Source organism: Lissotriton helveticus, chromosome 5_1 (assembly GCF_964261635.1).
Source record: "Lissotriton helveticus chromosome 5_1, aLisHel1.1, whole genome shotgun sequence".
NCBI classification, from domain to species: domain Eukaryota; kingdom Metazoa; phylum Chordata; class Amphibia; order Caudata; family Salamandridae; genus Lissotriton; species Lissotriton helveticus.
In genome coordinates this window covers 1660433020-1660458180 of record NC_136065.1, presented here as the reverse complement: position 1 = coordinate 1660458180, position 25161 = coordinate 1660433020, and the positions used below count along the sequence as shown (strand labels likewise).

General features: G+C 41.6%; 1 long non-coding RNA gene across 2 annotated transcripts in view; it reads left to right on the top strand.

The window, feature by feature from the left end:
- The window catches only part of LOC144753762 (uncharacterized), a 134831-nt gene that overhangs the window by 7034 nt on the left and 102636 nt on the right, over positions 1 to 25161 (top strand). Inside the window, exon 3 of one of the 2 annotated variants that reach the window (XR_013594514.1) lies at positions 14528 to 14640. The exons of the other annotated variant lie outside the window; for it this stretch is intronic. This is a non-coding gene — a long non-coding RNA (uncharacterized LOC144753762). Of the gene's footprint in view, positions 1 to 14527; positions 14641 to 25161 lie in introns of those variants that run through there. 2 annotated transcript variants of the gene reach the window in all.

The window sequence follows — 25161 nt, the reverse complement described above, 5'->3', positions numbered from 1 at the left end:
AGGGAGAAGACAGTACTGGTGACACTATGCCACCAGGAACCCGCACTAGTGATCGTGGAAGGAGCTGTGCACTAGTGGCGGGGAGAGAGATTGTTACAAAGGAGTCTGTTGCATTAGTGATCAGGGCAGGAGCTACACCAGCGAATGGGGAGAGGGCTATACTAGTGACAATGAATGAAGCAAACCTAGTGACCGCGGAAGGAGCCGCTCTCATTGGTCAGACACAGGACCGCACTAGTGAGCAAGGAGGGAGCTGCACTAGTGATCAGAGTAGGACAGTACTGGTGACACCATGCCTCCAGTGAACTGCACTTGTGATCAGGGAGAGGACAGGACTGGTGACACTATGCCTCCAGGAAACAGCACTAGTGACCGCGGAAGGAGCTGCGCTAGTGACGGGGAGAGAGATTGTTACTGAGGAGTCTGTTGCACTAGTGATCAGTGCGGGAGCTGCTACACCGGCGATTGGAGGGAGGTCTGTACTGGTGATAAGAAACGAAGCAACACTAGTGAACGTGGAAGGAGCCGCTCTCATTGGTCAGACACAGGACCGCACTAGTGAGCAAGGAGGGAGCTGCAGCGACGACAATGGAGGCAGCTGTTCAACAAGTGAACACGGAGATGGCCGCACTGGTGAGAATGGATCGACAGTCCACTACATCCTGTCCCAGAGACTTGCTTCTCCTATATAACGTTTAATAAGAAAATTCACAGCAGAGGTGAAGCTGAAAGGCCCCTTTTCCTGCAGTAGTCACGGCGATATCCACGAGGCAAAGAACACTCCAAGAAATCCTTCGACACTACCACCTATTTAAGTTTGCAGGCCACGAACAAAAAAGCGGACCACGCCATACACACCGCCATGTTTCTCCGAGGCGAAGCAGGAATGCCTCGGAGAAACGCAGCGTCATTTTCGGATTCGGGGGCGTGTTTTTCTTTCTCTCCTGTTCCCATTGGCTGGAATGTAAAATTCCAGCCAATGGGAAGAGGAGAGAAAGAACATGAAAAAACACACCCCCGAATCCCAAAATGACGGGGCTTAAACTGACAGATGCCCCTCTTCTCCAATGGCTGGCCTCCGTTTAGGAAGCCAGCCAATGGAGAAGAGTGGCAGGTTCAAGCCCCACACAAAGAGGCATAAGATCTCACCGGCGATACTGCCCAAGCGCAGCCTACGCAGGCCGAGACCTAAAAAAGAGCGGGCCCATCTGTGATGGGTGCAAACACAACGTGGGTGGCACAATTACTGATCAGTGGTTAACACTTTGCCCTTTACTGTGGTGGGCGGAAGTAAACTCCGAACAGCTGAATAACTAATCAGTGGCTGAAGTGGGCTTAATCGGGGATCATGGTCACATTTTACCTTGAAAATGTTGTGACTCTAAAAAATCCTGAATTTCTTGAATGCCCAACTCGTCACTAATGTCTCTTTAGCATTTACTGAGGATCTACATTCAGCACTCCTAATAGCCATTGACAAACATTCTGTGGTTTCTTCAGATCCAGCTCTCATTTGCAAAAGCAAAATCTCTAAAACCTTCCAACTGGTATCAGTAACAACTGCTGCGGTTTCTGTGCCCCGAAAGGAGTGCCCGTATATCTCCTTTAACTCACACACTCCTCGCTTCAACTGAATTCTCTATTCTTTAAACAATTCCCTCATGGCACTCATCTTCTCAGCCAGGTTATTAACAATCTACTGTGGAACTCAATCATTCCAAAGAAAGACAGTAACTCGTCCTTCCTAACTTGGACATTCCCAGTTTGTAAACGGCATCAATGAAATCTTCTTTTGGTTTCGCTCCCATCTGCAGAGAATTTATGCGCCACAAACTATAGTATATAACAAAAAACAACGGCTCCTGTGGTGTAGTACTATGTACTGAGTCAATCAATTTAGCATAATAGCAATTTATAGAAACACAGAAGGACTAAAGGGGATGTCAAAAAGAAATACACCAACAATTCGAGAGAATTTTCAATATTATTTATATACTGCAAACCATTAATTGCAGAGTTACGCAAGAAATACTCAATTTATCACATACTAATGTAAACACAAAAAGGTGCAAAGTGTCCCAAGTGTACAAGTGAAACCAAAACATAAATATACAAACAACATATACATATATGCGCATAGTGGTTTCACATAGGATAACAATTCGAAAGGAAAATGACCAAAGATATTAATAATACATTGTTTTAGTGTCTATACATATTCCTAGGCACTAAATATTGGTTCGATTCCTTATGGCGTCGACGGCGTTTCAACCCTCAAAAATGTGGGTCTCCTCAGGACAGGACATTGGGGGACATCTACGATTAAGAAGGACGGAATAGGGGTAAGTATAGTATGTAACATTATTTACATGTATATTGTATTGTATATATGGACAGGGAACCAAATTCCCGTAATAATAACTAGTTTTCACCCATGCGTGGTAAGAATTAAGAATGACTTACAGGTAGCCCAGCCGGGTACTGATGCCATATATAGAGAAATTGAAAGAATGAAAATTGACTTAGAACAGTTCCACGGTGACACTTATTGTAAAAATGCAAAATAGGCAAGTGAAGGACTCACCACTGTAATGGTCAGAGAGTTAGGGGCGTAATCTTCATAGATGATGAAAGATTCAATAAAAAACAAGACAGTGCCTGTGAGGAACATAAGTTGAGGGCGTACGTTATAGATATTTATATAAACCTATAGATCTTGTCCAACCAACAATTCTAACAGAGTAAAATAAAATTTACCTGATAGAGTTGGAGTAGCGTCAAAAATGCGCTAGGTACACCCACGTCGTTATGACGTTTTACCGAATTGGCAGACTTGAATATTATTTACAGGACGATGCCTGCAAAAAGAAAATACGGGAGTAACCTCGTAAATAATTGGCCATGCATACACGTCCAGGCTTCAGTAATAGTTTTGAGGTAAGAAATTTACCTGAATTGATAGACGTGCCGCTTAGTGACTATTCCACAGATACTCTCTGCCGATCTGCTCGCGTGCTTCGGCCAACCCTTCCGGTTAAAACATTGGAAAACCCGACGAGGAGAGTTACGAGAACTCGATCCTCGTGAGGCTCACCAATAGAATGTCGGGTGAATGAGCTCGAATCTGTTCTATTGTCGGCTCCATATAACATGGACAATAAGTAATGGAGCTGCATTTAACCACGTAAAAAATGTCGGATCTACATTAACTAGGCGGAACCCTGTTTCTTAATAGACATTTATGGCCACGATAAATATTTCAAAGCACACAATTCATATTATTTACATTTGCAATTGAGAAAGCCATGACATATATAATTATATATATGCTACGAAAGGAATGCTGCAAGGTAATGATTGAAAAATGAAACATGATTGAACCAAGACAACTCATTCAGGGTGTTAACATTTGATGCCATGGCGCCATATATCTCTGTGACTATTTTAAGTGGTACACAGAGGACACACATTAGTCTAAAAAACATATCAAAAATGGACACCATATCCACACACGTAGTTCTGTAATCCATAGTGTACACAATTAGACACAAGACAATGCTGGTGTACGGTTCCACAGTAACTGTGTAGAGCCTAATTTCTATTTATGTGTACATATTTATTATAGTTTATTTATATTTTATGTAGCAACTGTGAATGTGTAACATTTTGTTTTAACTGTGAATGTGTGACACTTTATTAATGGCTTCTACGGCCGCAAACTAATGCATAGCCCATGTCGGAGAGCCTAATTTATAATGTTGGAAACATATCCTCTCCATTGGTCTGTCCTTTTACGTCCAAGACTACCATTTTCCAACATGGAGAAATTACACACACATTGAAAGCATTTTCAAACTGTAATACACGTAATGTTGTGTATTGTATATGGTGTCCATGTGGTCTGCCTTACATTGGTCAGACACAACAGCCTATTAAAGCGAGAATAGGCCAACATCGCAGTCGAATTAGAAGACTAGTTTTGACTGCACCATTGGTGATACACTACAGAGACCATGATCACTCGGCGGACCAAATAAGATGGCAAGTTATCGATAACATAACTGTACCTACCAGGGGGGGTGACATCTCCCAGATTCTACAACGTAGGGAATGCCATTGGATTGAGAAACTTGACTTTCCATGGGCTGAACTCGGCTGATGAATGGAGAGGATATGTTTCCAACATTATAAATTAGGCTCTCCGACATGGGCTATGCATTAGTTTGCCGCCGTAGAAGCCATTAATAAAGTGTCACACATTCACCGTTAAAACAAAATGTTACACATTCACAGTTGCTACATAAAATATAAATAAACTATAATAAATATGTACATATAAATAGAAATTAGACTCTACACAGTTACTGTGGAACCGTACACCAGCATTGTCTTGTGTCTAATTGTGTACACTATGGATTACAGAACTACGTGTGTGGATATGGTGTCCATCTTTGATATGTTTTTTAGACTAATGTGTGTCCTCTGTGTACCACTTAAAATAGTCACAGAGATATATGGTGCCATGGCATTCAAATGTTAACACCCTGAATGAGTTGTCTTGGTTCAATCATGTTTCATTTTTCAATCATTACCAGCATTCCTTTCGCAGCATATATATAATTATATATGTCATGGCTTTCTCAATTGCAAATGTAAATAATATGAATTGTGTGCTTTGAAATATTTGTCGTGGCCATAAATGTCTATTAAGAAACAGGGTTCCGCCTAGTTAATGTAGATCCGAAATTTTTTACGTGGTTAAATGCAGCTCCATTACTTATTGTCCATGTTATGTGGAGCCGACAATAGAACAGATTCGAGCTCATTCACCCGACATTCTATTGGTGAGCCTCACGAGGATCGAGTTCTCGTAACTCTCCTCGTCGGGTTTTCCAATGTTTTAACCGGAAGGGCTGGCCGAAGCACGCGAGCAGATCGGCAGAGAGTATCTGTGGAATAGTCACTAAGCGGCACGTCTGTCAATTCAGGTAAATTTCTTACCTCAAAACTATTACTGAAGCCTGGACGTACGCATGGCCAATTATTTACGAGGTTACTCCCGTATTTTCTTTTTGCAGGCATCGTCCTGTAAACAATATTCAAGTCTGCCAATTCGGTAAAACGTCATAACGACTTGGGTGTACCTAGCGCATTTTTGACGCTACTCCAACTCTATCAGGTAAATTTTATTTTACTCTGTTAGAATTGTTGGTTGGACAAGATCTATAGGTTTATATAAATATCTATAACGTACGCCCTCAACTTATGTTCCTCACAGGCACTGTCTTGTTTTTATTGAATCTTTCATCATCTATGAAGATTACGCCCCTAACTCTCTGACCATTACAGTGGTAAGTCCTTCACTTGCCTATTTTGTATTTTTACAATAAGTGTCACCGTGGAACTGTTCTAAGTCAATTTTCATTCTTTCAATTTCTCTATATATGACATCAGTACCCGGCTGGGCTACCTGTAAGTCATTCTTAATTCTTACCACGCATGGGTGAAAACGAGTTATTATTAAGGTAATTTGGTTCCCTGTCCATATATACAATACAATATACATGTAAATAATGTTACATACTATACTTACCCCTATTCCGTCCTTCTTAATCGTAGATGTCCCCCAATGTCCTGTCCTGAGGAGACCCACATTTTTGAGGGTTGAAACGCCGTCTACGCCATAAGGAATCGAACCAATATTTAGTGCCTAGGAATATGTAGAGACACTAAAACAATTTATTATTAATATCTTTGGTCATTTTCCTTTCGAATTGTTATCCTATGTGAAACCACGTTGCGCATATATGTATATGTTTGTATATTTATGTTTTGGTTTCACTTGTACACTTGGGACACTTTGCACCTTTTTGTGTTTACATTAGTATGTGATAAATTGAGTATTTCTTGCGTAACTCTGCAATTAATGGTTTGCAGTATATAAATAATATTGAAAATTCTCTCGAATTGTTGGTGTATTTCTTTTTGACATCCCCTTTAGTCCTTCTGTGTTTCTATAAATTGCTATTATGCTAAATTGATTGACTCAGTATATAGTACTACACCACAGGAGCCGTTGTTTTTTGTTATAAATTAATGCCCTGGCTCCGATGTGAGTAGGGTTCTCCTTGTTCTTGCTTGACAAACTATAGTATGTTCTCACCAAATTTGAACGTATCTGCCCTTATGATCAAATCACTCTTTTTCAGCCTTTCAAAACACATCTGTACCATGTCTTTATGCTCTCCCTGGGTATCACCAAATATCAGCACTTTAAACTGGAAAAACGTAATTCCTGCCTAATCACACAGTAAGGAACTCATCATCCTTTGAATGACTGATACTGCTGAGTCTAGTCTAAATGGTATTATTTGAAACTTGAATGATCACATAGGTGTGATAAGTGCAGCAAGATCTTGCTGATCTGGTGATAAGCAGAGGCAAGACTAAGTGGTGTGAAATATTGATCTCTCAGCACAAGAGAGATTTCTTTAATGTTAGGAATAGGACATTTATTGACGGTAACATTCATATCAATTGCAATGAGATCGATGCAAGGGGAAATGTTGCTTACCTTTCTCTCCACAATTATCAGTGCTAACCATTCAGTAGCTATAGCTGGCACAGTTATGCGCAGACCCTGAAATCTGCCTGAATCTTTGCTCACTGTCTTTTGGACATTGTTACATTGGTCACAACTATTGTGACATCCCTTTTTAGTTTAAATACATTTGGAAACATTCCTTAAAAATTCTCATAACATTCTTCCATCTGAGGGATATGTACTTGCAATCGGTCTTTCTGATGTGGCCACCTTATTATGTTTTGCCTTTTCACAGATCTCCCACCAATCTGTTCTTGAATTCCAATAAAAGATGGAAATATGCTTTCATGCTAATAGTTTGTCCCCCCACAGCACTGAGCCTGATGTCTATATACTGCCGTTTGACTCACTCTACATAATGCTGATTGAACATCTCCTCAGAAATTATAGTCAGTTGCGAACAAGAACCAAACATCATTATCAAAGAGGTGCCTTCCGCTACGAACTTGTCAGAAGAATTATCAAACCTCCTCTTTCCCACTTGAAAAACAATCGCGTTACATTCTTCTCTCACATACTTGTTTTTATGATTGTTCCACCACTCCTGCTACACTCTCCAACACGGAACGTGTAACATCACAACACCATGTTTGCCACATTTGTTGTGCATTGCTTTGCATGCACGATGTTCTTTGTTGCTGGCAATGTACCCACACAAACTACACCTGTAATATTTTCCCGTCAGCTATTTATCATGTCAATCCTTCTATTTCTCATTGTAGCTCATTGTGTGAGCATTCCATTCTCTGTCCTTCCCATTCTATTTTCTAAGCTCCTCAATAAATCTCATCATGTGTTTCACTCTCTTAGCTGTGGAAAGAACCTTACCTAATGAAGGTTTATCTTTTAGCCACAATGCTTCCGTTTTGTTGTTACTCTTTCAATTCAGGAAGAATGTATCCATTGTTCGTTCATCGCATACAAAACTACACACCCTGTAATATTAGAGTATTGTATGGGAAAGGGTTCTCTGACAGAATATCGACACCTAAAATATCCCCTTACCAAAATATTGTGTCATAAATATCAACATCCTGTATTTAGAATGGTAAGCACAAAAATATTGATTAAAAAAAGTTAAACACACATATATATATATTAAGTAATATATATACATATATTTACTTTAAAACAGTTATTAAACTAATAATTTTATTGTATTTTATAATTAAGAAATTATACAAAATAAAACAAATATATATATACATATACTAATAACATAAAATATATTGAAAAAATCAATATTTTGACTGAATACCATGGTGTTCAGACAAAATATCCCCTCCTAGTCCCATCTTCTAAGTTCTAAGTACTTTTTTGCTAAAAGACGGAACCATTGGCCCTATTACGATGGCCGGCGGACAAAGTCTGCCCGCCACCGTAACGGAATGCGGGACCGCCCACAAGGGGTGCGGCGGTCCCGCACCTGACAACAGGATGGCGGTGGCAAACCCTATTCCCAGCATTGTGGCAGGCAGTGCTCACAGCACTGCCCTCCACAATGCTGGGAATGCACGTCGTGCATTTACATGCACAACGTGACAGGCACCGTGTGGTGTCTACCATGGGTACCCCCATGTACACCCCACCCCCCAACATCCTGGGGGCCCGCTACGGGCCGCTGCAGGCAAAGACCACATGCCTTTTAATGGTGGCAACGCCGCCATGGAAAGGCACATCTCTGCAGGCAATGTAATATGGATGGCGGTGTCTTGCGGACACCGCCACCATATTAACCTTGTTTTCTGCCGGTCGACGAGTCAACCGGCAGAAAAGCGGCGGACTGTCTTTCCGTCCGCCGCGGACCCCCAGCCATCATAATATGGCAGGGGGTCTTTGCTGTGTGGATGGCGGGCGGTTCGCCTCCGCCGGTGACTACCGCCGGCCCAGCTGGGGCAATCCGCCCGCCATCCTAATGGGCCCCCATGTGTCGAAAAAACTGTCTAGCTGTGTTGGATTTAATTATACCCAAATCTGTGACTGTCACTGATTAGTTGTGCAGGCAGTCTCTGGTGTTGTGTAAGTGTGCCCAACAGCGAATGGATCTGAAAATCCAATCAGTAGTCAAAGGGGAAGAGATTTTATGCACACTGTAAAGGCAGGAAGTTAACAAGTCTTACCCAACAAGGAGGCAGAAATTCCCTTCTACCAAGTGCTAAACATCGCAGGCTCAGCAGTCTATACAAGCATGAATAGCTTGTCCACAGGATAAAAACAAACCTAGTGCTGTCAGCAGATTGTTCTGGTTTACGGGTGTTTCCACAATGGCAAATATGGCTTTATCAATGGTGCACAGTGTTGCTTTCAACAAACCACCATCTTAACATGGCTTCCTCTGTTGCCTATGCATCATGTCACTGGAGTGCATGCCTGCGATCCACTTCTACTCTGGCTTGGTATTGTGTCACAGAAATGCACTTCTGCATTCAACTTGCAGCATTATCTCCAGTCTTCTGCCACTGACCTTCACAATAAACTGGACTTCTTCGCCAAAGCACAGGCACCCAGATGGTTGCTCGCTATGATGAAGGTTCACCTGGAATAGAGGGCATGAGGTCCACTTATACAGATGTTACAGAGGTGTTTTACCAAAACATCAGTGAAAAAATGTACTGCATTAATGTCATTCCATTTATATCACGATGACACGAATATTGTCATTTTAAATGTAACTGGTAACAATATCTTTTTAGATTTCTTTTTATATTGGTCGATAATATTAATTGGATGTAATATTGTTATTTTCTATAGTATGTGTATTTTTCTGGTTATATTTATATTAGGTTTTATGTTATTTAAAATGTTTTCGGAGCAGATATGTGATTTATGGGGGAAAAGTGTAGGGAGTAATTTTTTTATTTGAATTCTGTTATTCATAAAAAATATTAGTACTTTATATGAAATATTTAATTACATTGTTAATGTTTTTGATGAAAAAAAAAATAATACATTGGATTTAAATATTTTTCATATGTATTTAATATTTAATGTTAATTTTATGTATTAGAAACAAGTTAAAAAATGTCATAATATAACTTTTTACGGTAAATTTGTATTCACATTATTTGTTTTCCAAATGCATTTACATTTTGATCTGAAATAAAAAAATGTTTTGCTTAAATCATTTTTTATAATGTTTATGAAAGTGGAGACATTCTGTAACATTTTAGATAATTTCGAAAGTATATAAATTAAACATTTACCAAAATTGTAATTTATATATAATTTATACAAGGACTTTTTGTTTTTTTAAAGTTTTTACAGTACTCAGGGCCTGATTAGGATGGCGGATGGACTTCTGTCCGACCGCCATCCCTTCGGGAACGGGACTGACATACTAGCCATCGGCGTTCCCACCATAGGAATTATGATGCGACCGCCTGAAATGTGGTCACCCCGTGTATTCTTTGTATTGCGACAGGTGCTGTGGGCTGCAGCACACGTCACAGTACAAAAAATGCACTCTGTACATATCCCTGCATTATGTGGCAGCCACCATGCAGTTCCTGCGACATGGTGCAGGGACATGTAGGGGGGCACCCAAAAGCCAGAACTGAGGGCCAGGGGGAAAAGGGGGCCCTGGGGGGAGAAAGGGGGTCAGCTATGGGCCCCCTAAAATCCCTTTCCGCCACCTTTTCATGGCAGATAAACCTCCATGAAAGGGCCGGCGGGGAGAGACATCATAATCCCTGCGGCGGTGCCTGGTTGCCACTGCCAACATTGTAGGGATTTAAGATCCCTCATATAGTCCGCCGGGATCCATGGCGGTCAGTCTCTCCGACCGTCACCCATCCGCCACCCATCCTAATGTGGTGAGCTGCAATCATCAGTACGATGGCGGTGGGACCTCCACCAACGGGCTGTCGGTGGCGGTCCCACCATCCTCGTATTGAGGCACTCAGTTCTCTACCAATATCAACCTCATTTCTTAATGTAGGTTCGGTGTGTCTCAGGGGTTTGATACAAATAAAAGCGGTTCGTAGTAGGGCATTTGCCTTGGAATTGACATTCACTATTTTGGCTTTCCTTGAACAGTTGTATGCAGAGAGTGTCCCATATATTTGTTGTTGATTGTTAATGTAAACTATGCTACGTGTAAAGCCATTGTAATTTACACAGCAATATGCGGGAAAACAAAGCTTAGATGATGTCATCCATGATGTCTCTCTCTATAGTAATGTTTATTATTGTTTAGACAAATCAATAAAACAATAAATACATACATATACAATGTTAAAAAGAAACCGATGCCCTCCCCCAAATCCTATCCACAATCTTTAACACATTTTACCCACAAAACGCCACGTTAGCACGCTATTTAAACATCGAGGCGTATTGTCTCATATTATCAAGTTTGCCGCTTCTGACCCTCCTCCTACAAGGTCTAAATTGGAGATAGCCTACATTGTCCAATATCAGAGCTCTTAATTTTTCTAGCCAAAACTTGTTTTTAAAACTTTTGCTAGGGCACAAGCAACATCTAAAAACTCCATGTTAAAGTTGTCCTTATGCCTTATCCTTGTCCTTCTCGTGTATACTGTAGTTGTTGCGGTTACACTCCCTGTACTGTATGTTTTGCCTTCCAGGTGCAGATTTCTAATAAAAAAAGAGTTAAACCTAAAAACTCCATGTTCATGAGTAGTGCAAGTGCCTCATTACGATGACAGATATTATTATTTTTTTAAAACAGCTTTAAAATCTGACATCAAGTTCTATACAGGTGTAAATAATCTAGTAAAAGATTAACCTTAAACTGAATGGACCGCAATCCATGGGTACAAATATTATCTGAATCATAAAATGCATTACAGTTCTCATACTTCAAAAACGGGGTCAAAGCAACCAGAAATTTTAATAACAACATCTAGAACTGGGTCTTCAGTAATGCAGATATGTACAGGTACATCCTTGGGTTATCCCAGAACTCCAACATATAGCTTGCTGAATGAAGGTTTCCTTGATTCATAACATAAATCCGCTACTCCGGATTCTCGCCTACTGGCCTCTTTTAATTCCCCCTTTGATAGGTGGGAGGCCATTGTGACTTTAATACTCCCATCCTTCAGAAGCGCAGCAGCTTTCAATAGTAAATTCCTGACCTGCGCTGCCCATTTGAGTTCGCTCTGTTATTTCACTGGTACCTTTTGTACCTCCGAGGACCAAAGTTAAATCCCAAAAGCGCAAGGTAGCTTTTTAGGCTAGAAATTCCAAGCCTGCAGGTTCCCTTCCAATCTTATCGCTGGGGACATTGTTCTTTTAGGTAACCCTAATGATTTTTTCAGGTATATACGTTCACACTTACCCTAGCTTGGCATACTCAATGAGGGTTTCCAATATATCTGTGGTGGATTGTTAATGTGAACTGTGCTACGTGTAAAGCCACAGCAATTTACACAACAATATGCAGGAAAGCGAAGCTTGGATGAAGTCATCAGTGACGTCATCAGTGATGTCATAAATGGTGTCATCGAACATATAGCATGTGATGTCCTGTGTGAAGTACTAAACAGTGCATGGCAGGGGCACACATTATGATTAGCACTGCTAACTATAACTGGTGAATTGCTGTGTTTTTTTAGTTCAAAACATTAATGTTGTCACTGAGAAATTCACCTAACTATAACGTTACTTTAACCTTTAGTTATTCTGTGAATTTCTAAAGCTTTTTTTTTTAAACGTAAACAGATATTTTTAATTTGCACCCAACTATAACGCTACTTTTCAGTAGATTTCTAGTTTCATTTTTTTTAAGTAAATGAATTATTTTTGTGAATGTATGTGTGGTAGAATGACTTTATAATATATGTTGTGTTCTGAAATTATTATAGTAAAAGAATGTTTTTTTTATTGTAAAAAAAACAGGCTATGGTTCACAGTTTGCCAAATATTTGTAAAATGTGTGTGAGTATTAAACAGATAAATGTTCAATAGAAATTGTTTATTTGCTCAGTTATTGTAACTCTGATAGCAAGACAAGTCACCAGCAATCTGTTTTTTGAGGTGGCATTGCTCTCGCAATGTTGGACGTGCGTAGTAGGGTGTGTAGAGGGACTGACTTCTCTGCGGAGACCTCTCTCTGAAATGATGGGTGTGAGTGGTAGGGTGTGGACAGGGATTGCACTATCCTTTCCGACCACTCTCTCAGATGACAGGTGTGTGTAGTAGGGTTTATGGAGGAACTGGTCTCTTTTCAGACCTCTCTCTCAGATGACAGGTGTGTGTTGTAGGTTTTGTGGAGGGACCAGCCTCTCTGCTGGGACCTCTCTCTGCAATGAAAGGTGTGCGTAGTAGGTGTGGGGAAAGAGTGGCCTCTCCTTTCAGAACTCTCTTTCAGGTGGCAGGTGTGCATAGAAGGGTGTGGGGAGGGAGTGCCCTCTCCAATTAGACCTCTCTCTCAGATGACAGGCATGCATAGTAGGGTTTGTGGAGGGACTGGCCTCCCTGCTGGGACCTCTCTCTGCAATGAAAGGTGTGCATAGTAGGATGTGGGGAAGGACTGGCCTCTCCTTTCAGACCTCTCTCTCAGGTGGCAGGTGTGCATATATGGATTTGGGGAGGGAGTGCCTTCTCCAATTAGACCTTTCTCTTAGATGACAAGTGTGGGTAGTAGGGTGTGTGTAGGTACTGGACTCTGTTTTCAGACATGTCTCTCAGATGACAGGTGTGAATAATAGTGTGTGTGGAGGGACTGGCCTCTCTGGCGAGACCTTTCTCTGTAATGATAGGTGTTCATAGTAGGGTTTGGGGAGGGACTGGGCTCTAATTTCGGACCTCTATCTCAGATGATGGGTGTGCGTAGTAGGGTGTTTGGATGATCCTTAACTGAACTCACAACTCTTCTCAAACCAATAAGCATAAGTAGAAGCGTCTGATAAACACCATCTCCAGTAAGACTCCTCAATACAGTAACAAGTGTGCATAGCAGAGTGTATTCAAACATTTGTTGTGGTTCATTTCCCCCTTCGATTATTGACTATTGCCAACCGAAAGCTGAATGGACCTCTGTTTCGACCTCCCCCTACTTGATTTGTATTGTATTTAACCTATTTTTCACGATTTCGCCAGAGTCTCATGAGATCATAACAATAAAAAGATGAAACCTTCTAACCATCACAGTGTTTATCTCTTATACACTTCCTCTCAAAAACAAGCATCACAATTTGTATTCCTACTAACTGATGTATTGAGAATTCATCTACTAATTTGTACTATTAACGACCCAGCGAGAGTGCCACAAGATAGTAATAATTAGTTAAAAACAATATACATTTATTGTACTTCCAGTAGTTATCCCATAGACACCTCCTCTATAAATCTAAGGGGACAGTATGCCTTTCTGCTTCTCCCTTATGTAGCTTTTTTTTTACTTCATTTCTACAGCACCTCCAGTTATAAAAAAAATTTTTTTTTAAAAACAATCATTATGCACTTTGCACTTTCACAAAGGGAGATAACAAGAAAGGGTCTCCAAGGTAACTTGTCACTTGCACTTTTTTTACGACTAATTATACATGGTAAACCAATTAGTTAAACTTTAAAACACAACCCAAGAGTGGATACCATAGGAGGATATGTGACAGCAAGGATATCAGGACAAAACATTTATTTTACAAGGGTTTTCTCTATATATAGATCATATATGTGGCTGAAACACGTTGGTGAGACTCACAGATACGGGTCCTGATAGTGATATAAATAAAAGAATCTGACCTGCAAATCTCGAGTGCAGCGTAACTTTGTTAACATTTATATATATATATATATATATATATATGTTGGGAGCACCATCTTCCCAATAAAGAAAAGGGTGCTGGAGCACATGAGGGCGATTAAGAATGTAGACATGAGCTAACCTACAGCGCGCCATTGGCTACGCTTTCATGACAGCGATGTTAATCAATTTTCCTTCTTTGGCATTGACAGAATTCCAGCAAATCCTAGAGGGGGCAACAGACTAAAACAACTACGCATCATGGAATCCGAGTACATCATCCGTCTGGATTCAAGAAGCCCCTTTGGCCTCAATGAGGATGAGGAATTACATGTGCACATTGGCTAAGAACCTTATGTGAAGCCGGAACTGTACTTACCTGAACCCTCGCACCTGTACCTCATCCTCTCCCATGCCCTCCCTGCTCCTGTGTCCGCGTCTTTCCAACTCCCACCTTCCTCCAGAGAGGGCTCTCTCTGTTGCAAGGGGGGATTAGGAGCTTTCACATTTGAGCTTATACTAGATGGCCTCGCCGAGAAACCTGCCCTATCAGACAAAGGGCCTGACTCCTCTTTGAGGACAACCCTTCACCGCATCACTTAGGTAAAAAATCCCCCCACTCCCTCCCTAACACACTGCTCCACCACATGTCCATAAATGCACAATCACACCCTGATGTATCCTTCTGTTGTAGGTCCTGTCAGGCTCTTCACGGATAGGATAGGGCTCACTCTATGCACTACTCACAGGGCTAAAAGATTTATTTTAGCACTTTTTCTAGTTTTGCCCTTCCCTTGGATCGGCTTTCAACCCTCCACCACCCAGGACCAAGCCCCTAACCAAAAGGACTTACTAAGATGGATATTCTCGTGACAATGATATCATACATATGGAGTTGAATATGTTACTCTGGTTCTCCAACTCTGAGTTTGGCTGCATGGCCGTCACGGTTGAAAATGATTATCATTCAACCCCAATCACCCTCCCTTTTTTCTTCCCGAATTTTCCCACATGTTCAAAATTTCTCCGGATTGTATATACTGATTAGTTGTAAATGCCATGAGACAAGGCATGACCACTTGGCCTTGATGCCTGAAATCTGTATCACGTCAATGACTCTATGGTGTGCACCTATGTTAATTTCACTTTTTTATCATTTCCTCAGTGCCAAAAAGTATGTGCCAGGCGACCATATTTGAACTGATTTAATGTATATATTTAATAAATTTGAATACTCTATTGTTTATATGTAAGCATATATTGAACAAATGCAATTTCTGAAATTAACTGCACATCATGGTGAAACCACTGGGTCTGTCTTTCATATCATTTGTAGTTTCTATAACAATTGTAGTTCTGGATGGGTTTTTTGGTCCTATCTCACTTTCTACTACCACTTCAGTGCACTTTTAAAAATGCTGATTGATTGTTTATGTGGCTGGCTAACGAAGAAGACCGCCTGGTCGAAACGCGTCGCCAATAAACGCTTTTTTCAAACACGGACCCTGGAGTGCGAGTCTTCTGTGTTTCCTGTGATTACATCGTGCGGGGAACCCTTTCTGATATATATATATATATATATATATATATATACATATATATATATATTATTCACAAAAAGCTCCACGCTTAAGGCAGCACTCCACGAAGGTAAGTTTCACAAAACCTTTTATTTCAAAAAGCGGCATGATTGCACAGCTGTCTCTTTCCTTCCCAATGCGTTTCAGTGCTAACAAGCATCTTAATCATGGGGCGGCATGTGGCAAGACCTGGATCGGACCTCTGCATTCAGTCCCTTTAATGGCGTTTGTTCTCCAGTAAACAATACGCCAGGAGTAGAAGTCCCAATAATCCCATTTCAGTATGGCCAGTGTTTCGCCAGAACTTGAGCCGATTTTCTACATTCTTTTACATCCCTTCAGTGGGTCTCTGTGCTGCTCACCCGCTTCGTTTCTCTGACACCCTCGTGCTGTAAGGGCTGACGTGCTTTCCCGAGCCCTTCAGAACACAGTCCAGTTCAGTGGCGGTGCTAGCCTCCTACGGCAGGAGAGGCCGCGGTTAAATTATTCACAAAAAGCTCCACGCTTAAGGCAGCACTCCACGAAGGTAAGTTTCACAAAACCTTTTATTTCAAAAAGCGGCATGATTGCACAGCTGTCTCTTTCCTTCCCAACGCGTTTCAGTGCTAACAAGCATCTTAATCATGGGGCGGCATGTAGCAAGACCTGGATCGGACCTCTGCATTCAGTCCCTTTAATGGCGTTTGTTCTCCAGTAAACAATACGCCAGGAGTAGAAGTCCCAATAATCCCATTTCAGTATGGCCAGTGTTTCGCCAGAACTTGAGCCGATTTTCTACATTCTTTTACATCCCTTCAGTGGGTCTCTGTGCTGCTCACCCGCTTTTGTGAATAATTTTTTTGTGAATATATATATATATATATATATATATATACATATATATATATATATTTAGATATAGATATAGATATCTATACTAATATAATAAAGAGAGAGCCCAAACCTTTGAGGCGGGTAATCTCAGGAACCACAGCACCAATCACAACACCCAATACAGCGTTGGAAAGGGCAGTTGCAGCAGAAGGACATAGGCTATGCAGACGCCCACCATATACATTTAAAAGGTAAAAGAACCGTGCCAGCAAAGTAGTCCCTTGTGGGCGTGTCTGCGTTGTGCTGTGGGCGTGACAAACGCTGGGGGCGTGCGGTACGTTCCGCCCTTCATGCCATGTCTCATATTGTGTGCTAATCCCACCCTGCTCCCTTTAAATACCCCTGCACCCCATAATCATAACCCACCCTTACTCCTTAAAATACCCCAACACCCTTAAACACTAACCCATCTTAACCCTATAAATATACCCTGTACCCCAAAACCCAAACCTATCCCTAAACCCTAAAAATACCCCTGTACCCCAAAACCCAAGCCTAGCCCTGAACCCTATAAATACCCCTGTACCTCAAAACCCAAACCTACCCCTGAACCCTAAAAATACCCCTGTACCCCAAAACCCAAACCTAGCCTTGAACCCTAAAAATACCACTGTACCCCAAAACCACCCCTGAACCCTAAAATACCCCTGTACCCCAAAACCCAAACCTAGCCATGAACCCTAAAAATAACCATGTATCCCAACACCCAAACCTACCCCAGAATCCTAAAATACTCCTGTACCCCAAAACCCAAACCTAGCCCTGAACCCTAAAAATACCCCTGTACCCCAAAACTCAAACCTAGCCCTGAACCCTTAAAATACCCCAGTACCCCAAAACCCAAACCTAGGCCTGAACCCTAAAAATACCCCTGTACCCCAAAATCCAAACCTATCCCTAAACCCTAAAACTACCCCTGTACCCCATAACCCAAAACTATATCTGAACCCTTAAAATACCCAAACACCCCAAAACATATACCTCAGTATCCCAAAACATATACCCCTATACCCATACTTATCTTATCCAAACATAAAAAAAACATGCTTTTACCATTCATGCATTTACAACGAATTTCGTTGTAAATGTATGCGTGGTAAAAGCATATAAAATGTAATGCCATGCGTTATAATGGCATTGCGGAGTCATGGTACTTTCGTAATGAAAGTTTGTGGAGTGATGGTATGCGGAAAGAAAGTTGCGGAATAATGGATGATTACCCTCCCCGGTAAATACATTGGTGGCACGGCGGCCCACATCTCCAGCAACATACTCATATTTTTTCACCACCCATTTGAAAAATGCACAGGTCTCTCTCATTGATGGCCAGCACCGACATACACTTTTAGACACACCTCCCGCCACAAGTTCTAGAATTGCGAACTTTAGAGCTGGGGAGCTACGTTCGAATCTCGGCATCAGCTCAACATCCTGTGATTCCAGGCAGATCGCTTTGTCTCCCTGTGCCTACCACAAATGAATGTGTTCTTCTGTAATGTAAATTGTGCTCATGCCATGTTGTCGAGTTCGCGCTATATAATATTGCAAGGAAAAATAAAGTAGGGAAACTCGAGTTCACACACTACTGAATGCGCACTCTTAAGTGCATCAGCAGTGCACTGTGAATCGGAGCATTTCACAGGCCTGTCACAGATAAGAAATGCTATCAAAACGAAATCCTACAAAACAATTCATACCCGGACAACGTCGGGACGGGCTGCTAGTATATATATATAGATGCACAAAAGAAGGAGAGAACTCTGGGTAGTTCTCAAGTTTAGGTGGAAAGCAGCTCCTGTTTTACAGCTTTACTGTTTTACAGTATTACAGCTTTGAATTGGTAAAATACCAACTCAAGTCAACCTGAAATAAGTAAAAGCAACCCCTGACACTCTATGCCTGAAAGGGTTTTGTTTTGTCTTATACTGGGTGCTCCCTTGTGTCTGGACAAAGCTATACCTCTCTGAAGAGCTCTAATTAGAGAGAAACACTGTGCCAGGGGTTGCTTTTACTCATTTCAGGTTGGCTTGAGTCGGTAATTTACCAATTCAAAGCTGTAATACTGTGCCTGGAGTGATAAATGGCTTTTGTCATTTTACAGCTCGGCAAGGACAGCACTGTGCTAGTCCTATGCTTAAAGACTTTGCTGTAGAAATGGCAAAAGACTTTGTCCTTTTCTATCTCGGCGTGGATGGCACTTTGCTAATTCTACGCTTAAAGACTGTGATAGAAAACAGACATTTGAGGTGAGCAGATCTAGAGTGTTGCTGGTGTTGAGAGTGCTCTAACAGGAGCTGCTTTCCACCTAAACGTGAGAACTACCCAGAGTTCTCTCCTTCTTTTGTGCATAATTTATGTGTCACTCTATGCCTGAAAGGGTTTTGATTTGATATATATATATACGGCTGCGTGGCGATTGTCACTGTACTGAAGCCACGGTCAGTGCAGCAATTGAGGACAAAATAACAACCAGTATGGCATTTTGGAGCCTACTAGAGGGAAAACAATGCCTTTTAATATCAGCAACGCACGGAACTCACTGTGAGTAATAATGAACTCCAACAGGGAATTCTTGTCCCAGCATGCAAGGTACTAAACGCTCACACTGCGCATGACCCACTGGGGGTCCTACATGCTTTTAAATTCATTGATTGGAGCCATCTGTGTGTTTGCTGAAGCTGCCCATGAAGAAGAGGCTTGTCCTCGAAACGCGTCGGCATGAACTGTTTTTTTCAAAATGAAGTTGCTGGTTTTCTCCTAACAATAAAGCGCACGCTTCCAATTGCTGCGAGTGCGTTCTATATATATATATATATATATATATATATATATATATATATATTGCACAACGCGAAACCCCAAATCCCGGGTTTGACAAATGAGAGCACTCCAAGCCAATACGGCGTAGGTTCGCCAAGTCTTTTATTGATCAAAGACCTCCTCAGCAATCAGTCTACAAACGCGTTTCGGCGTTGCCGCCTTCGTCAGTGTAAACTGACACTGTTTTCAAAGTGTATTTAAAACAGAAGCCGTGATTGTTATCAGTCACGTGTCCTCAAACAAAATGTACGTAAACATAAAAAACGGTACTTGAAATAATACATTCATTACTAATGCGGCAGCCATCTTTCAATGAATAGTCTGCTCGTTCTGATGTATACATTCATAAGCAAAATAGGAGAACCAATTCATAATTGAACACAATTTAAACATGAAATCACATTTCATTCAATATTAGTCCCCTATACTTATTATCTCATGCATAGTTGGCATTTATGCCGCAAGTACCCATATATGTGATTTTCATACTCAACTCTTGTTGGAAATCACATTCAGTTCACAGAATTTTGGGTCACCAAGAAAAATGACACAGTTGAATTGTAAACAATCTAGCCCTGGATGGGCTATAACGATCTCCTTATGAACATATAGATAATTGTTATACATTATATCACTGTGCTGTGCCAAAAAATTATCAAAACAATTAATCATATAAATTCCATTTGTGGTGACGGGTCATACTACTCTGTCTATTAGAGGAGCTCTAAACATATCTATTTTCCAGATTTCTAAGAAAGAAGATGGGGGAACAAGAAGGGATTATTTTAGATGTGAGTCCACATCTCTTCTTCATTATTCATCCCTCCCGGGGTCTTGGTCTGTAACTGGATAATAAATCTTGACTCTAATGTTCTTAGTCTCTTTATCCAGTTTCCCCCTCTTTCTGTTCTGACCAGTTGATCCAAAATGAAATAAGTCAATAAGTTACTGTTACTGTCATGCATCTGCTCGAAATGGCGGGCTACTGGATAATTTGGATCCTTTGATGAGATAGCCCTCATATGTTCTAGGACCCTGAGTTTAGTGGGTTTCACTGTGCTCCCTATATACCTCTTCCCACAGGGACATGTCAGACAGTAGACAGTGTAGTCAGAATTACAATTTACCAATTTGGTTATTCTACCTTTCTTCTTCCTTCCTGGAATATAGTATTCCTTGACTTTTTGGGAATTCTTACAGGCCTTGCACTTCATACAAGGATAGAAGCCTGAAACAGTGATTTTTTTCTTCCTTCTTTTTTCATAGTGGCTGTCCACAAGATGGTCTTTGAAAGAGTTCCCCTTTCTGTAAGTGATCAGAGGATAATCAGATAATGACTTCCCGATTACGGAATCTGATTTCAAAATCTTCCAGTTCTTGCGCATTATATTGAAGACTTCTGGAGATTTTTCCGAATAATCGGTAATTAGTCTGATCTTAGTATCTGAAGGCCTGGGTTTGTCAATCAGCAGGTCTTTTCTTTCTACCAAATTGCTTCTCACTTCTGCTTGTTTAAGAATTCCTCTCCCATAACCTCTCTGAGAGAATCTGTTCTTAGACTGTTCCCTGGCTCTCGTAAACTCCTGTGAGGTTGAGCAATTTCGCTTTATTCGCAAAAATTCTCCCAAGGGGATATTATTGATTACACTGCGGGGATGGTAGCTGCGTGAGTGCAATATAGTGTTACCCGCCGTAGGTTTTCTATAGACAGCGGTCTGAATTTTATTGTTTTCCACAAAGACCCGAAGGTCCAAGTAGAAAACCACACTTTGGCTCAAATTACTCGTGAAGCTGAGATTCAGATTATTCTTATTCAACTCAGAGATATATTTTTCAGCCTCCTTCTGTGGACCCCGCCACACCAAAAACAAGTCGTCGATGTAGCGGGTCCACAGGACAATGTTATCCATCCACCGCTCGTTCTCTCCCGCCCAGGCCACGTGCTTCTCCCACCAGCCCACGAAAAGATTCGCGTAGCTGGGGGCGAAGCACGTGCCCATCGCGGTCCCCTGCAATTGTAGATACAATTTACCTGCAAATAAGAAAATGTTATTTCTTAAACAGAAGTCTGTGAGTTCCAATAATATCAAGTTATGGCTTCGATACTTGATGGGTCTTAGTTCAAGGAAGTTCTTCATTGCCATTAGACCGTCTTCATGTTTAATGGACGTATATAAGCTGGCAATGTCTAAAGTTATTAGGATCATATCCTCTTCCCATACCACATCCTGTATGATTCTCAAGAAGTCCTTCGTATCTTTGAGATACGAACTGAGGTCCTTCACGAAAAAAAAAAAAATAAAAAAAAAAAAATATATATATATATCCATCACTGACAGGATACCATTAAGGTGAGGCCACATGAAGAGAAATGTTGGTCACTTTTCTTTAATGAAGGTTTGCCAGCAAGACCCTTCTGGAGGCACAAACATCCATAAAATCACTGCCTGATGCGTTTCAGGAATAACCTTTCTTCAGTGGCATAGTCTTTAAACAGCGCTGCTGCTCATGCACTCTTAATTAAATCACCTGCCTTGGTGGGCGTGGTTGCAAAGCCTCCTGGTAAATGTAGTGCGCAGATATTCAATCCAAGTGGATGCGCTGTTCAAATCAAAATTAAAACTCAATCTAGGATGAAAAGTCCTTCAGGGTGCCAGCCCTGCTTTGTAACCATCATTAGAAGCAGAAGCTTGCACCAGCCTGGTAGGCGTCTGGTGCACAGGATTAGCCAATTGTTTTGAAACAAAAACTTTGTCTAGGGCTGCTCACTTACAAAGAGAACTTTCAGGGTGCATCCTATTTATTTATGCGTTTTAATACAGCCCAGACATAATTACCCAGAGGTGCCCGAGTGCTTTACAATAGAGCGAAGAACATTACCTGAGAAATTAAGACGAGTAACAGGGTAATAGGTGACAATACTTATAGCTACTTCGGTTACAGAAACACACACAGACCACATACACACCAGGGACCAACACACACAGACCACAAACACAAAAAACGAAGATATCTGTGTTTGTTGCAGGAAAAACCGCCAAATAAAAAGCTGCTAAATTGCCGCTAAATGTCCATATTTGTGCCGCTAAATTTCCATTTTTGTGCCGCTAAATTTGCTAATCCATGCCGCTATATCCGGGGGGGTCTGTGAAATGCATGGGGTCACAGAATTTCCCAAAAACTGATTAGAAACTAAAGTTACAGCTGATCTCAAAAATGGGTTCTCTAAGGGAGACTCATATCAACATGACTGCCATTGTACTGTGGTTTCAAATTAGTCCCAGGAATTGATAAACTCTGTGCAAATGCGCCAATAAATAGTATAAAACCACCCATTCATAAAAATTATAAATAAATGGTAAAACACATATCAACTAATCACACCACAAAGATCTAAAAACATTCCGTATATAAAAGGACTAAGACTAGATACATAAAAATACCCAATAATAAATATTACCAATGCGTCATTATGAAACATATATTCTCTTAGTTGGAAAGCTACTAAAACCAGAGATCTAGAGAAAATAGTGCAAATCATCACAAATATTGAGCACTCTTGGATTTTTGGTATCTAGCTCAATAATGTATTTTGTTTCCAATTGCCTGAGAATTCTTTCCCTATTCCCACCCCTTTTATTGTGTGGGACACTATCAATAACAAAATATTGTAGAACATTAAGATTGTTGTTATGTTCTGTTTTGACATGTCTAGCAACGGGGTAAGAAGGATCTGAATTAACCGTGGCCCTTAAATGTTGTAAGATACGTGCATGGACCTGGAGCTTTGTGCTCCCCACATACTGTAGTCTGCAAATACATTTAATGACTTACACAGCATGGTCCGTTCGGCACGTAAAATGGCCACTGATTTTGATAGGGAAGTCTGAAAAAGCATTAAAATAAGAATTGGTATTCATCCCAAACTTACAAGCACAGCAGGTACTGCACTTAAAAAAATCCTTTCTTGGGGGAAAGCCAATTGCTTTTATTAAAAAGCTCAGGACTTGTTTTCACTAGATCACTCCTCATGGAATGCGCTTTACGATACGTAAAATAGTTTTTTTTTAGGCAGAACACTTTGCAGGACAACATCTGTTAAGACTATCGACCACTGCGTATTGATAATTTTTTTGATGGTCTGTGACTGTCTGCTGTAGGTGGAAATGAACCTACAAGGATTCGCAGAAGGTCTTTCATGGTTATTAGTAGAGACATTATCTAAGGATGTATTCTCGATAACCTTTGGCGCCGTATTGATCAATTCTGACCTTTCTTTTTTATTAGCTTTTTTAATCGCCAGATCTAATTTGCGTGAATTATAGCCTCGCGCCAAGAGTCTAAGGGGTCCATTAGGATGTCATGCGGTGGCACCACCGCGGTGCTGGCGGGGCGGAAAAACGCCTTTTCCGCCCGCGAGCAGCGGTACTCACGTCCGCCATATTAGTAGAGCCAAAACATAGTTCAATTCCCGTCCGCCGCGGCGGCGGTAGGAGCCAATGGAGACTCACCGCCGTGCGGAATGACGTCCGCACCGCTCTACAAATTAGGATGGCCCAAACAGGCAGACACACCGCAGCGGAGACACCGCCCAACCAGACACGGCGGAAACTCGATAGCGGAGCGCAATAGCACAGACCCGGTCGTCACCACCCGGTCATAAACGCCATGGACCCAGCCCTACATATGCATCCGGTCATGTACCTGCTACTGCACTACCATCAACTGGGCCACCGCGGATAATGCCGCAGGTACGCAAATACAACACACAACACACAGGCTGACACAGGGTCAAGTCCACCACAGACACCATGCTGGGGGTCACAACACATCCACAAGGGCACCCCTACATCACCCACCTGACAACAAGTCCTCCATCTGCGTCCGGGACACACATCGACCGCGAAGTAGCAGCAACGTCACGCTCCCGGTCACGTCACTGCAGCGGTCAACACATGCGCACAATGCCCAAGGTAAGGCCATAACAAGACATGGGCAGGGCACAGACACCACAGGGACACACCACCCCCAACCACACATCAACACACCCCAGCAAGTCACAGGCCAGGTGCCCATACTGGGCTCCACCATGCACAGCAACAAGCACAGGAACAAGCAAGCACAATACACACCCTGCACCACACTACAGACAACCAGGGAGACAGCCACTGCAGGAGTGGCTGACAAGGAACACACAACACCTGTGCCTCACACACTGAAGGCTGACAATACTTCACAGCACATACGCACACAAACAAACACACACCCTTGCTGTATCCACAAACATAACACACACACACAAGGTAGCCTGAACAGATGCCTGCGCAAAACTACACACAAACACCACAGGAACACACACACAACCCCAACAGAAGCAGACATACCCTGCCAGCCAAACTGTGGAAATGTAATGGGAGTACAAACACAACATCACTGCACAACATCATCACTCATCAACAAAACACACACAACATACCACAAATCACACAAGAATTGCACCTGCACAGAACTACACTGCCACATCAAACAAACCACACATGCACATGAAAGCACAAATCTAAAAACACCACAGG